The sequence below is a fragment of the Anomaloglossus baeobatrachus genome, chromosome 1 (assembly GCF_048569485.1).
Source record: "Anomaloglossus baeobatrachus isolate aAnoBae1 chromosome 1, aAnoBae1.hap1, whole genome shotgun sequence".
Classification (NCBI taxonomy): Eukaryota; Metazoa; Chordata; class Amphibia; order Anura; family Aromobatidae; genus Anomaloglossus; species Anomaloglossus baeobatrachus.
Window position 1 is genome coordinate 865,250,268 of NC_134353.1, and position 13,935 is coordinate 865,264,202.

The following is a 13,935-nucleotide window of genomic DNA, read 5'->3' on the forward strand; positions in this document are numbered from 1 at the left end:
TAGGTAGCAAAGTCTTTGCTGACCCATGACTTGTTCATCTTGGCTTCTTTTAAAAACAATGTAAGCAAGGGTTACTACAAGCGGAGTCTCCCTTTTTTCCAAAAATTGGGCCACACAGACACCCACCCCATCAGTGGCAGCACTTGGGCCCTAGTTGCAAACAGGATGTTTTGATTTGCATCAAGCACATTCAAAAATACGCTATTCTTAGCCGTCCACAGGATGACACCGGGGTAGGTAGCAAAGTCTTTCCTGATCCCAGCTCTGTTCATCTTGGCTTCTTTTAAAAACACAGCAAGCAAGGGTTACTCCAAGCGGAGTCTCCCTTTTTTCCAAAAATTGGGCCACACAGACACCCACCCCATCAGTGGCAGCACTTGGGCCCTAGTTGCAAACAGGATGTTTTGATTTGCATCAAGCACATTCAAAAATACGCTATTCTTAGCCGTCCACAGGATGACACCGGGGTAGGTAGCAAAGTCTTTCCTGATCCCAGCTCTGTTCATCTTGGCTTCTTTTAAAAACACAGCAAGCAAGGGTTACTCCAAGCGGAGTCTCCCTTTTTTCCAAAAATTGGGCCACACAGACACCCACCCCATCAGTGGCAGCACTTGGGCCCTAGTTGCAAACAGGATGTTTTGATTTGCATCAAGCACATTCCAAATCCACAAGCATTTACTCTCCCCAGGATGACACAGGGGTAGTAAATTCCTTCTGGATCCATGACTTGTTCATTTTGATGAACGTCAGTCTGTCCACATTGTCACTGGACAGACGCGTGCGCTTATCTGTCAGCACACACCCAGCAGCACTGAATACACGTTCAGAGACAACGCTGGCAGCTGGACACGACAAAATCTCCAAGGCGTAAGTTGCGAGCTCTGGCCATTTTTGTAGGTTTGAAGCCCAAAAGGAGCAAGGCTCCAGTTGCACAGTCATGGCATCGATGTTCATTTGGAGATACTCCTGTATCATCCTCTCCAGCCGTTGACTATGTGTCAGACTTGTTGTCTCTGGTGGCCTTGCAAAAGAGGGTCTAAAAAAATTATGAAAAGATTCCATAAAATTGCTGTTACCGGCACCAGAAAAGGTCCTACTGGTACGGGTAGACTGTTGAAGATGACGAGACCGTCCCATGTTTGTCAAGTTACAACTGGGAGATTCACTCCCTGCACCTGCACGGTTGTTTGGTGGAAAAGCCGAGCTAAGATCTAGTAACAGCTTCTGCTGATACTCCTGCATACGTGCGTCCCTTTCTATGGCTGGAATTATGTCACAAAATTTGGACTTGTACCGGGGATCTAATAGTGTGGCAATCCAGTAGTCATCATCACTTCTAATTTTGACAATACGACTGTCATGTTGGAGGTAGTGCAACAAAAAGGCACTCATGTGTCTTGCGCAGCCATGCGGACCAAGTCCATGCTGTGTTTGTGGCATAGAGGTGCTACCCGTTCTTTCTTCCTCTGACATCTGACCCCAACCTCTTTCAACTGAAATTTGACCAAGGTCTCCCTCATCCGCTGAGTCTTCCATGTCCATGGACAGTTCGTCCTCCATTTCTTCATGTTCTCCTGCACCTTGCTCAACATTTCGCCTGCTACTATGCGCCCTTGTCGATCCCTGTCCCCCATGGTCCCATGCCTGCTGCGTTGGTGATGATGAACGTCTGGACCTTCGTGATGTTGTTGTCCCTTGCGCATATGAATCCTCCTGTAGTTCCTCCCCTTCATGTTGTCCCACCCCCTGACTCCGAATAGTGTTTAGCGTGTGCTCCAGCATGTAAATGACTGGAATCGTCATGCTGATAATGGCATTGTCAGAGCTAAACATATTCGTCGCCATGTCGAAACTGTGCAGAAGGGTGCATAGGTCCTTGATCTGAGACCACTCCATCAGGGTGATCTGCCCCACCTCTGCATCTCGTTGGCCCAGGCTATACGTCATGACGTATTGCACCAGGGCTCTGCGGTGCTGCCACAGTCGCTGTAACATGTGGAGAGTTGAATTCCAGCGTGTCGCCACATCGCATTTCAGGCGATGAACCGGCAGGCCGAAAGACTTCTGGAGCGATGCAAGTCGCTCTGCTGCGGCGCTTGAACGGCGGAAGTGAGCTGACAGTTTTCGTGCCCTGTTCAGAAGGCCATCTAGGCCGGGATAGTGTGTTAAAAATTGCTGCACGACAAGGTTCAACACGTGAGCCATACAAGGTACGTGTGTCACCTTGCCCAGGCGAAGTGCCGCACCCAGGTTTGCAGCATTGTCGCACACGGCCTTACCAGGCTGCAGTTTGAGTGGAGACAACCATTTATTAAACTCGGACCGCAAAGCTGACCACAACTCCTCAGCTGTGTGACTCTTATTACCAAGACATGTCAAGCTAAAGACCGCCTGATGCCGTTGCGCTCTGCTGCCAGCATAGTAATGAGGGGTGCGTGATTCCTTCTGCGCAGTGAGAACGCTGGTGGCCTGACCAGGCAGGCTTGGGGCGGAGGTGGAGGACCCAGATGAGGTGGAGGATGCAGAAGCAGTGGCGGAACTTGGACAGACAGAGGATTGACACACAAGTCGTGGGGACGGCAAGACTTGTGCAGCAGACCCTTCACCATCTATCACCATAGTTACCCAGTGCCCAGTCAGCGACATGTAACGTCCCTGTCCATGCTTACTGGTCCAAGTATCGGTGGTGAAATGCACCCGTTCACACACAGAGTTTCTCAAGGAAGCGGTGATGTTGTGTGCGACATGCTGGTGTAGCGCGGGCACACCTTTCTTAGAGAAGTAGTGGCGACTAGGCATCTGGTACTGGGGCACAGCGACAGACATAAGGTCTCTAAAATCCTGTGTGTCCACTAGGCGGAAAGGCAGCATTTCGGTAGCCAACAGCTTACAGAGGGATAGAGTCAACCTCTTAGCTTTGTCATGGGTCGGAGGAAGTGGCCTTTTATTTGACCACATCTGAGGGACAGAGATCTGGCTGCTGTGTGTAGACGGTGTTGAGTAGGGTGTCCCTTGAAAAATGCAGGTTTGTGAGGAAAGTGCAGGCGGAGACATGATGTTGCCTTCATCCAACGTTGGTGCTATCGATGTCTGAGAGAGCTGTACACACTCACTTGTTTCCCCTTCCAAACCAACTGACGACCTTACAAGCAAACTGCCTGTTGCGGTTACAGTGGTGGAAGTTTTGCGTGGAAAAACAGGTGTGGCAGCTGTCCCCACAGTCCTAGAAGATGAAGAGCGCGCGGATGCAGTGGAAGGGGCGGGCGGTGGATGGTTCGCTCCACTAGGCCGCATTGCAGCACGGTGAGCTTCCCACCGGGACTTATGATATTTAGTCATGTGACGATTCATGGAAGAAGTTGTCAAACTGCTGAGGTTTTGACCTCTACTAACAGAATCATGACAAATGTTACATATCACATGAGTTGGGCGATCTTTTTCGATGTGAAAAAAGGACCAGGCTAGGCAAGGCTTAGAGGCCATGCGACCTGTTGATCCACCCCGAATAATGCTCATAGGCAGAGTGGTGGCTGAGGATGCAGTTGTAGACGTGCTACCAGTGCTCCGACTCTGTCCAGGAAGGCGCAAGGTAACTTCGTCGTCGGTTGCATCCTCCTCCACCGCCTCTGTTGACCTCCTCGAGTGCCTGACTGGGGGTTGACAGTAGGTGGGATCTAGAACGTCATCATCAATTGTTGTGTTTGCACTCCCCTCCCCCTCAGACCGAGCCTCTTCTTGCCCTGACGGAATATTTAAGTTGTCATCCCAATCGGGTATCTGCGTCTCATCTTCATCAGTATGTTCCTCATTGTCTATAACCACAGGTGTTACAGTTTGTGACAAAGGGTCAACATTATGCTCAGAAACTTGGTCCTCACGGCCTGAATCTGAGTCACAAAGGTTCTGGGCATCACTGCAGACCATTTCCTGTTCTGTACTCACTGTAGCTTGGGAGCAGACCTCTGATTCCCAGGCTATAGTGTGACTGAACAGCTCTGCAGACTCAGCCATCTCAGTTCCACCATACTGTGCAGGGCTGATGGAGACTTCAGAGCTGGGAGAAAGCAAGTTTGATTGGGATGACAACTCAGAGGACTGGTGTTTTTTGGATGCGGTACTTGAAGTGGCAGAGAGGGCACTTGTTGGACCACTTGAGATCCATTCAAGCATTTTCCTTTTTTGCCCATCATCTACCTTTGTTCCTGTTGTTCGTGTCCGTAACAAAGGGAGCACATCGGATTGTCCACGGTAAGTAGTAGACATCTTACTTTTGCTGGTAGATGGTCTATCTTCAGCAGATGATAATGGAGCTTTGCCACCTTCCCCACGGACAAAACCTTTTTTGCCTTTTCCACCACGCCTCTTCCCCTTTCCACCAGCATCTGTCATTTTGCCACTCATGTTGATTGCGACAAGATTGTGGACTGAAAATGTGGTAGTAAAAATTGAGAGGTGGTGAAGATTGCAGTGGTGGTCTAGCTTTATTAACAGCAGAATAATAAAGAATAAATATCCCTGACAATGCAACTTAGTTATAATTAGTTGGAGTGTGCAACGCAGGCAGACGTGCTGCAAATGTCTTTGCACTAGTGGGACTATAGCAAAGTCCAATAGCCACGTATAGGATGCCACTAGGTACACTGAGTGTTTGCTAGTATAATGGCTTGGTTAGAATGAGTTGTAGTGTGCAACGCAGGCAGACGCGCTCTGCAAATGTCTTTGCACTAGTGGGACTATAGCAAAGTCCAATAGCCACGTATAGGATGCCACTAGGTACACTGAGTGTTTGCTAGTATAATGGCTTGGTTAGAATGAGTTGTAGTGTGCAACGCAGGCAGACGCGCTCTGCAAATGTCTTTGCACTAGTGGGACTATAGCAAAGTCCAATAGCCACGTATAGGATGCCACTAGGTACACTGAGTGTTTGCTAGTATAATGGCTTGGTTAGAATGAGTTGTAGTGTGCAACGCAGGCAGACGCGCTCTGCAAATGTCTTTGCACTAGTGGGACTATAGCAAAGTCCAATAGCCACGTATAGGATGCCACTAGGTACACTGAGTGTTTGCTAGTATAATGGCTTGGTTAGAATGAGTTGTAGTGTGCAACGCAGGCAGACGCGCTCTGCAAATGTCTTTGCACTAGTGGGACTATAGCAAAGTCCAATAGCCACGTATAGGATGCCACTAGGTACACTGAGTGTTTGCTAGTATAATGGCTTGGTTAGAATGAGTTGTAGTGTGCAACGCAGGCAGACGCGCTCTGCAAATGTCTTTGCACTAGTGGGACTATAGCAAAGTCCAATAGCCACGTATAGGATGCCACTAGGTACACTGAGTGTTTGCTAGTATAATGGCTTGGTTAGAATGAGTTGTAGTGTGCAACGCAGGCAGACGCGCTCTGCAAATGTCTTTGCACTAGTGGGACTATAGCAAAGTCCAATAGCCACGTATAGGATGCCACTAGGTACACTGAGTGTTTGCTAGTATAATGGCTTGGTTAGAATGAGTTGTAGTGTGCAACGCAGGCAGACGCGCTCTGCAAATGTCTTTGCACTAGTGGGACTATAGCAAAGTCCAATAGCCACGTATAGGATGCCACTAGGTACACTGAGTGTTTGCTAGTATAATGGCTTGGTTAGAATGAGTTGTAGTGTGCAACGCAGGCAGACGCGCTCTGCAAATGTCTTTGCACTAGTGGGACTATAGCAAAGTCCAATAGCCACGTATAGGATGCCACTAGGTACACTGAGTGTTTGCTAGTATAATGGCTTGGTTAGAATGAGTTGTAGTGTGCAACGCAGGCAGACGCGCTCTGCAAATGTCTTTGCACTAGTGGGACTATAGCAAAGTCCAATAGCCACGTATAGGATGCCACTAGGTACACTGAGTGTTTGCTAGTATAATGGCTTGGTTAGAATGAGTTGTAGTGTGCAACGCAGGCAGACGCGCTCTGCAAATGTCTTTGCACTAGTGGGACTATAGCAAAGTCCAATAGCCACGTATAGGATGCCACTAGGTACAATGAGTGTTTGCTAGTATAATGGCTTGGTTAGAATGAGTTGTAGTGTGCAACGCAGGCAGACGCGCTCTGCAAATGTCTTTGCACTAGTGGGACTATAGCAAAGTCCAATAGCCACGTATAGGATGCCACTAGGTACACTGAGTGTTTGCTAGTATAATGGCTTGGTTAGAATGAGTTGTAGTGTGCAACGCAGGCAGACGCGCTCTGCAAATGTCTTTGCACTAGTGGGACTATAGCAAAGTCCAATAGCCACGTATAGGATGCCACTAGGTACACTGAGTGTTTGCTAGTATAATGGCTTGGTTAGAATGAGTTGTAGTGTGCAACGCAGGCAGACGCGCTCTGCAAATGTCTTTGCACTAGTGGGACTATAGCAAAGTCCAATAGCCACGTATAGGATGCCACTAGGTACACTGAGTGTTTGCTAGTATAATGGCTTGGTTAGAATGAGTTGTAGTGTGCAACGCAGGCAGACGCGCTCTGCAAATGTCTTTGCACTAGTGGGACTATAGCAAAGTCCAATAGCCACGTATAGGATGCCACTAGGTACACTGAGTGTTTGCTAGTATAATGGCTTGGTTAGAATGAGTTGTAGTGTGCAACGCAGGCAGACGCGCTCTGCAAATGTCTTTGCACTAGTGGGACTATAGCAAAGTCCAATAGCCACGTATAGGATGCCACTAGGTACACTGAGTGTTTGCTAGTATAATGGCTTGGTTAGAATGAGTTGTAGTGTGCAACGCAGGCAGACGCGCTCTGCAAATGTCTTTGCACTAGTGGGACTATAGCAAAGTCCAATAGCCACGTATAGGATGCCACTAGGTACACTGAGTGTTTGCTAGTATAATGGCTTGGTTAGAATGAGTTGTAGTGTGCAACGCAGGCAGACGCGCTCTGCAAATGTCTTTGCACTAGTGGGACTATAGCAAAGTCCAATAGCCACGTATAGGATGCCACTAGGTACACTGAGTGTTTGCTAGTATAATGGCTTGGTTAGAATGAGTTGTAGTGTGCAACGCAGGCAGACGCGCTCTGCAAATGTCTTTGCACTAGTGGGACTATAGCAAAGTCCAATAGCCACGTATAGGATGCCACTAGGTACACTGAGTGTTTGCTAGTATAATGGCTTGGTTAGAATGAGTTGTAGTGTGCAACGCAGGCAGACGCGCTCTGCAAATGTCTTTGCACTAGTGGGACTATAGCAAAGTCCAATAGCCACGTATAGGATGCCACTAGGTACACTGAGTGTTTGCTAGTATAATGGCTTGGTTAGAATGAGTTGTAGTGTGCAACGCAGGCAGACGCGCTCTGCAAATGTCTTTGCACTAGTGGGACTATAGCAAAGTCCAATAGCCACGTATAGGATGCCACTAGGTACACTGAGTGTTTGCTAGTATAATGGCTTGGTTAGAATGAGTTGTAGTGTGCAACGCAGGCAGACGCGCTCTGCAAATGTCTTTGCACTAGTGGGACTATAGCAAAGTCCAATAGCCACGTATAGGATGCCACTAGGTACACTGAGTGTTTGCTAGTATAATGGCTTGGTTAGAATGAGTTGTAGTGTGCAACGCAGGCAGACGCGCTCTGCAAATGTCTTTGCACTAGTGGGACTATAGCAAAGTCCAATAGCCACGTATAGGATGCCACTAGGTACACTGAGTGTTTGCTAGTATAATGGCTTGGTTAGAATGAGTTGTAGTGTGCAACGCAGGCAGACGCGCTCTGCAAATGTCTTTGCACTAGTGGGACTATAGCAAAGTCCAATAGCCACGTATAGGATGCCACTAGGTACACTGAGTGTTTGCTAGTATAATGGCTTGGTTAGAATGAGTTGTAGTGTGCAACGCAGGCAGACGCGCTCTGCAAATGTCTTTGCACTAGTGGGACTATAGCAAAGTCCAATAGCCACGTATAGGATGCCACTAGGTACACTGAGTGTTTGCTAGTATAATGGCTTGGTTAGAATGAGTTGTAGTGTGCAACGCAGGCAGACGCGCTCTGCAAATGTCTTTGCACTAGTGGGACTATAGCAAAGTCCAATAGCCACGTATAGGATGCCACTAGGTACACTGAGTGTTTGCTAGTATAATGGCTTGGTTAGAATGAGTTGTAGTGTGCAACGCAGGCAGACGCGCTCTGCAAATGTCTTTGCACTAGTGGGACTATAGCAAAGTCCAATAGCCACGTATAGGATGCCACTAGGTACACTGAGTGTTTGCTAGTATAATGGCTTGGTTAGAATGAGTTGTAGTGTGCAACGCAGGCAGACGCGCTCTGCAAATGTCTTTGCACTAGTGGGACTATAGCAAAGTCCAATAGCCACGTATAGGATGCCACTAGGTACACTGAGTGTTTGCTAGTATAATGGCTTGGTTAGAATGAGTTGTAGTGTGCAACGCAGGCAGACGCGCTCTGCAAATGTCTTTGCACTAGTGGGACTATAGCAAAGTCCAATAGCCACGTATAGGATGCCACTAGGTACACTGAGTGTTTGCTAGTATAATGGCTTAGTTATCAGTTGGAGTGTGCAGAGGACAAGAGGGTACAGTGGCAGGATTGTGGTGCTCTGGGTAGAGGAATGGAAGACTGCCTTTCTATTCCCTCCTAATGGTGAAATGCAGGTAGGAAATCCCTGACCTGGGCTACACAGACGCTGTTGCTGTTTGCAGGACCTGTCACCTATGGCTCTCTGACCCTGCCGGTTGGAGCCCTTAAAAGGACTGCTATAAAGTGCTCTCCCTAAGCTGTCTAACGCTGTGTATGCAGCGCATACAGCTGTATCGGCTATAGGACTCAGGAAGACGGAGCTGCGACAGTGATGTCTGACACCAAAGACGCAGAAGGCAGATAATGGCGTCCGTGAAGAAAATGTCCGGTTTTATAATGCAGGGACATGTGACATGCAGATCCTATCACACATGCCGTTGCTTCTCTGGCTCAAAGTCCACTTAGCTGTGTGTGTGTCTGGGATTGGCTGACATGCTGGCCCGCCCCACAAGACGCGCGCACTTAGGGAAGGAAGACAAGAAAAAAAAAAAAAAAAAAATGGCGATCGCCATTATAGAAACAGCAGTGATCTGAAGGCGCTGTTCACGCACACTATACACTGAAATGTGATAATAGTTTGATTCACAGAGTGACTTACACTATTACAGCAGAAACCAAGCTATGATTTAGCTGTTTTTTGGCTGCTAGAACCGTTCTCGAACGTTTCTAGAACTACCGAGCTTTTGCAAAAAGCTCGAGTTCTAGTTCGATCTAGAACATGCCCCAAAATCACTCGAGCCGCGAACTGGAGAACCACGAACCACGAACCGCGCTCAACTCTAGTCAGGTGTCGACTGTTTTGTGCTCTCTGCTCTTCTGTTTATCAGGCGTTAATTCCTGCTGGCTGGTGAACGGCTGCTGGGGTCACAGACTGCTGACGTCCTGTCACAGCCGCCTCCGCCATTAAAAAGATGGTGGAACCTAGCCTCACATGCCGAAGATAGCTATAGCTTTGCTCCAGCGTTATCGGTCCTTGTGTGTGGTGACCCAGTTGTTGGTGAATGGTTGTATGCTATTTGGCATGCTATGGAAATATCCTCATTGTTTGTTTATTTAATCCCTATACTTTATTTCTCCTTGAGCACGTATTGTCTCTTCCGCTGTGTGTGTTTGCAGTAAGTTTGAGCTTTGGTTTTCCACTGTCTGTCTGTATTTGTGGGGTTCTTTACTCCGGTTCCAGCCCGCCACAAAAGGTGGGGGAGAGGGGGGTGTAAGGCCAGGCCTGCTCAGGAGTTAGGGTCACATTAGCAGTCCAGGCCTGGCTACCACTAAGCTTACCCCTGGAATAAGGGACAGTTTAGGGCCCTTAGACTGAGGGTCAGTCTAGGTGCCCTTGCCCTTGGTTACCGTGTCATACCCGTTACACGGGAATATATAATGTTAGGTGTTGGGTCTTTTAGCTAACCTTACAATGATATGACTAATAAAGTTTTATATGGTTTATGTATTTTTAAAAACGTAAGCAAAAGTTATTTCTTATGAACAGCTCACCTTTTCAGTGATATAAGCCATTTACACTTCACAATCTTTAAAAACTTTGGGATCAATTGCGGCAGTTACGAAATCATGAGAACGCCCACACTATACTTTACTTCTGCACCGTGCCGTCCTTAGAATGCTAAATGAGATCATCTATTACCAGAAATACTACACATTCACTTTCACCGCTCATCAGTGCCTCTAATTAGAAATGGTAGGGCTAATTTGATAACACATTACAGATTTTGTTTCCCCATCCTCATCGGTAACTGGGGGAACCATACTAGTCTGTCCATCTGAAATTTCATCTAGTTAAGCTTCCTAGTCACAATGAGGCTTCTAATCCTCGCTGACATCACAGTGCCCATCCCGCGCACACGCTTTGCATGCAAAGATCTGTGGTCAATGCAAAAGGTGGAGGAATTGTTTTCTTTTGTGAAAATATTCAATGGCCATTCCCTCTGGGCTTTGTGTGCCACAGGCAAGTGATTAATAAATTATTATATACCTGCTTAATGCAGTACAAAAGGCACAACCCAATATACATGTCAGCATACTGATCGTGTGAGATTAGGGCCTTCATCTATAAAGATCCTGCTACATAAACCACCCGCAGACATTTGACTTTTTCAGAAACTAAAATTGCCAAATTTCTCAAATAGCCAGAATATAGTGAGCTCATTAGAAGCAAAATGAAGATACACAAGCAACTTTACCACATTTATATGCGACTTCCCATTGTGACTTCCCTAGGCAAGACCCAATAAAACCACATTATTTTAGGGTTTAGTGAACATTTGGTATTTAAGGTGGTTGTCTGGTTATAAAAAAAAAAAATATTATGGATGTGATGTGAACTAAATATTCGTACTGGGGAACCTGTAGATTCACTTCAGTCTTGTGCTTGAGAAAGTACAGAGTTTCCTATTTCTGCACGTTATTAGTGCCGTGTGTGAAGGAGGGCGATTAACAACACATTTCAATAGGCCAGCCCCCCTCTGTCTATGCAACAGTCATGACATGACGGGGACATCATTAGCTATTGAAATTATTCGGTCAGTCATCACTGATGTTTCCTCTTTGGCAAACATTTTCCTACATTAAGCATAAGTAGAAAGTGGAGAGCCAGGGTCCAGGAACGAGGCTGAAAAGTTGAAGTTGGAGGTGTCTTTGGAAAAAAATAAATAAATATAAACACATACATACACATATACACTACTCACAAAAAGTTAGGGATATTTGGCTTTCAAATGAAATTTATGGATAAAAGTTCATGGTCCAGTGATATTTTATCATGAAAGTCAGGCATTTAAGTAGAAGCAGCAATGGTGATTTCCTCATCTCAGACAATGTATTGAAACAAAAGTCATCAACAGTGGTGGGTATACCCCCAAAATGTCAATGCCTCAATAACTTGTCATGTGGCCTTGAGCATCAATTACAGCTTGACAAAGATGTCTCCTGCTGTTCACAAATTGAGTTACTGTGTGCGTAGGCATGACATCCCAATCTTCTTGAAGGGCGGACCTCAGGTCGTTGAGGTTCTGGGGTACAGAGTTACAAACCTCTACAAGGAACTCAGCTTATCGCATACGTTTCCTATGGGATTCAGGTCTGGAAAAAGTGCAGGCCGCTCCATGTGAGGTACCCCAATCACCACCACCACCAAAGGCTCGTCTGGTGACAACAGTGGCTGATGCATAGCGCTGTCCTTGAGGTCTCCAACATTCTTGTTGGCCATCATTTCTACTCAGTGTGAATTGACTTTCAACAGTGAACAGCACTGAAGCCCACTGGTTTCTCGTCCAGCAAGATGATGCCTGTGCCTGGTGATGTTGTTAGATATGCTTGCAGGTAGTCTAGCATGCTGATGTAAAAGGTTGTGAATGGTCTGATGTGTCACTTGGGTTCCCCTCTCTTCCCTTAAATGTAGCTATATTTGTGTGGTATTCATCATCTGATTCCGAAGGGCACGATTCACAATGAAGTGGTCATCAATTTGGGATGTAGCCAAAGGATATCCACTGCTCTGCCTTTCTGTGACTCTTCCAGTCTCTCTATATGACTGTTGCAACCTGCTGATGATACTCTATGACACTCTAAGCTCAGTGGCCACTTCTGTCTCAGAACATACTGCTTTAAGCCTCACAATGGTGAGATACAGTTGATCAATTGTTTGGTCTCATGTTGCCAAAAAGTGAATCGCGTGATGAGGAGGACTGTTTAAATATCATGTGCATTCAAAAGGTTAGAGAAGGTCACATTAAGTTCACCTAAAAAGGTTAGGGTCATCCTGAAATGTATATTATATTTAAATTATACATATATGCAATATTGTTTTTCTTCACTTTCCAAATGTACCTCCATCTGTAAATGTGCACTTTATAGCTCACGGATATACATACATATACATACATATATACATATATATATATATATATATATATATATATATATATATATATACACATGTATATGTATGTATATCCGTACACATACTTATGTGTGTGATATATAATATATATCCGTGATATATCAGATCCTCAGAGAATTTTTTGCCATGAGGAGCAATGTTGAACTTCCAGTGACCAGTATGGGAGTGTGTGTGAGTGATAGCACCAAATATAACACATTTTCTCCCTATTGACACCTTAGACCATGTAACACTAAAGGGGAGGAAAATGGAAAAATAACTAATTGGGCACAATTTGGACATTTTGACTTCGGGATGTAATTATATTTGTTGCCAGCAGTTTAGACATTCATGGCTGTATATGATTGTCACCTAAATGGATGAGTTTAGTTTAATGGAGAGAGAAAGTGAAATCGGCTGCTGCCATGACATCTGGCTGTGGCTTACTGTGTGCAGAACAAAGGATTAGAGAGACCAACAATTTAGTCTCTTCTTCCCAGCCACCGTTATCTTGACATTTACCATCAGTGAGAAGCCAGAAAGCCCCCATACATTTAAGGTCACAGGCTGGTGACAAAAGATTTAATGGGTTCAGCCAGATCCCTTTTGTTTAATTTAAAAATAAAAATATACAGAAAATGCAAAATCACCATTTCAACAAGAAATAGTGACATCTCCAAGGACACATGAAGTGACTCCCTGCCCTTCGTCACAAAGTGCTACCTATTGTGCATTGTACGGATGGAGAGCGAACCGGAGGGATTTAAATGTCATACTGTATTAATTACATGTACTGTCAGCCTCAACACAAAAAAGGTCAAGTTAACCCTGTACTCTATATTCTACACCTTCAGGACCTGACAATATTCCAAACGTTGGGGGGTAAAATTGGTAAAGGATTTTTTTTAGACTATAGGGAAACATGTAGGCCCCACAATGCTGATAGGAAAACAAAATATTCCCCTGGGTCTCTAGTGCCACTATTGGAAGTAGAGTACTAGAAGTTAATTTTACTTCCAGTAGAAAAAATAAGCGACTCTCACCCTTGATGTATTGCACTATTTAATTGGATAGACAAATGGAGCGGTCAAGTAGGGGTTGTGCACATGGGCATTATTCACAATTCTTTCTGCCTGCATGCACAACCTTCACTGACCGCTCCATGTTTCTTTCGAATATAACAGCATGGTACATCCAAGGTGAGTGCTACTTATTTCTTCTACTGGAAAGAACGAATTACGTACACCATCTGTAGCAAATTCAGCTCCACTCTGAAGGTTGTAAGTCCTGGTCGGCCCAGATAGATGAGCGGTGGCTTACATCTTCCATGATCATTGGAGCTAGCGCTCCTCTTATTGTTACTATAGGTCAATATTGTGTTACATGACATCGGATATAAGATCAAACCAAAACCCCCATTTACATACCGAGGTCTGGGAATTCTTGACCCTCATCATTGCACAGTAGAAGACTGG

The 13,935-nt window shown here is 45.7% G+C and overlaps 1 protein-coding gene across 10 annotated transcripts in view; it reads right to left on the minus strand.

Moving 5' to 3' along the window:
- MAST4 (microtubule associated serine/threonine kinase family member 4) overlaps positions 1–13,935 on the minus strand; it is a 775,598-nt gene that overhangs the window by 64,100 nt on the left and 697,563 nt on the right. The gene's annotated exons all lie outside the window — the stretch shown is intronic.